We start from the raw sequence: 2,422 nt of genomic DNA, 5'->3' as shown, positions 1-2,422 counted from the left end.
CCCCCCCCCCCCCCCCCCCCCCCCCATGGATATTGCTTTCTGTTCATTTCTAACAAATTGTGCAGTGCAAATGATTGATACTAATGTTTTTGTCTTTGAATTACTTCTTTAAGAATAGAGTTGATCCGATGACTAGAAGCATGGAAATGCCGAGAGAAACTGTGTAAAATGAAAATAAATAAAAAGTTAGATTAGAGTCGTGAAAATACTATTTTCAAAGTATTTATTTATCTAAAAAAATATATATCTTAAATATAACTAAACCCTTTAAATATTTAAAAAGATTAAAAAAAAGGTAAAGAAAAGAAAAATGTGTTTGTCTTTTTGTGTTTTATGTGAAGTAACATATTTATTAGACTTGAAAACATTATAACCAAACATTATGTTAATATTATGACCATTAACAAAATAATTATATTTTAAATTAAATTTAATAGCTGCTCATCCCAATAATTATGGATATCAAAATTGATTATAAAAATTAAAGAATTAATTCAAAATGAATTAATCTCATTAATATATTAAATATCAACTTTTGATATTATAAATATTAGAAATATTTATATAATAATATTAGAAATTTTATTGCTGAAGCTCATCCATTTTCATGTAATTTACTACACAGTGAAAATTTACACTTGAAAGGAATTTCTTTTTAAGATGAGATAAACATCTTTCTTTTTATTCAAAACTACATCCATACGGAGAACTGCGGATGATGTGATTGATAAAACAAAACCATGGCAGTTGGCTGAAATTGTAGATCCCGGGGGTTGTGGATTGGTTACCTTGCTTGAGAGCAGAGACACCTCCAGCAAGGTGCTTTAAGTTTCTTCTAATGTTCATGTTGTTCCGCCTGATTTTCTTGTCTGATAATATGTCACCCTTCTCATTTTTCTATCCAGGTGGTTGGTCTTCTATACACAAATTCTGGTGCTGGCATGCTGTTTCCAGGAGTAAATGTTATTCAGAAGCTTTGGAAATGGCCACACAACGAACAAAATCCAAGTGGAAAGGTAATATGTGGTAAAACAAGTTTGTTGATATCTAAAGTTATATAAAACAAGTAGCTAAACTGAGTTTTCCCCGGCCAGAACTTTGAGATCGGCTTCATAGTCCCTATGCTTCAACGGCTTCCTTCGCACCGGTGGCCCTTTCGCTGCACACAGCAACAGCATTAGACCATACTTGTATAAAACCCAATTCGGAAAAAACCAGAACAAACATGAACAAATGCAACTATTTGCTTGTTAGAGAAACGTTTTTCTTGAGGTAAAGTTTTTAATGTGAATTAAATGTTTAATACAAACCATTGTTTTGAAATATTGGAGTAAATCAATTTGTATCCAAAAATTACATGAAATCCAGAAAAAGGAAGGAAACCGAAACGGAGGTGAATGAATTAAAGACAGAGTTATAATTGTCTGAAATTGATCTGAAGGGGATTATCGAGGAAGCTCAAATACAGATACATTCATAAGAGACGAATTCGCCTTCCTGGGCACCCACAAGTCCTCCATTTATCTACGTCCCCATGCTGCCATGTCTCTCCTCCTGCTCGTTTTTCTTGCACTTTATTCAATTTCATCGATTCCTGTCTTTAAAATCTCGAAGAGAAGATGTGAGATGGTCAAAGAGAACAGTTATACAACGGAGCGGACACTCCTATCCCTCCAAAGACGCATTAAAGATAAGTTGGGTATAGTTTCTTATTGTGTGTCAAGAATAAATCCCGAGAACACCAGCTTCAATGGAAGGAGTTGTTGAAAGATTTAGAGAAGATGGACAGATGGGTTGCTCATAATCGGTGACAGATTAAGTTGGTGGGACCATACAAACGTGCGATGGTTTTAGGAGTGGGTCATCATCTTGTGAGCCTCCGGTGGAAATCTCTGTCTGCACTGGTTGAAGAGGTGAGACATTCATTAATTTATTTCTTTAATTAGGTAAAATCCAAGATTTTAAAGCTAGGGAAATTTATATTTTCAAGAGGAGTTAGATTGGATAGAATGACTGGATAATGAGGAGCACAACTTGTGAAAGTGAGTTATACAAACAGCTTTATATGATAAATAAATAAATAAAGGATTTTGATCAGTTGCTCGTTGTTATGATTATACTTTGTTTGTTTCTTCAGCCTGTGTCATATTTTAATCTTAAGCTTTCAATTTCTTAGCTCCTTGCTTTAACATTCTATTGAGTAGTTTCTCTGGACTGAGGTTTGCACCGTGATTTAGGGAATGATTGGTATTGAGATTGTTATTGGTATTAAGATTGTTATTGTGGTTGTGATTTTAAAAAAAATATTTTATAAAAAATATTTTTAATTAAGATTGATTTGAAAAAATATATATTTAATTAAAATTATTGTTGGAATTAAGATTGAATAAAAAATAATTTAATATATTTGGTTAAAAAATAT

This window comes from Populus euphratica, unplaced genomic scaffold, assembly GCF_000495115.2.
Source record: "Populus euphratica unplaced genomic scaffold, PopEup_1.0 scaffold158.1, whole genome shotgun sequence".
In the NCBI taxonomy this organism is placed as follows: Eukaryota; Viridiplantae; Streptophyta; class Magnoliopsida; order Malpighiales; family Salicaceae; genus Populus; species Populus euphratica.
This window is presented reverse-complemented; position numbering follows the sequence as displayed.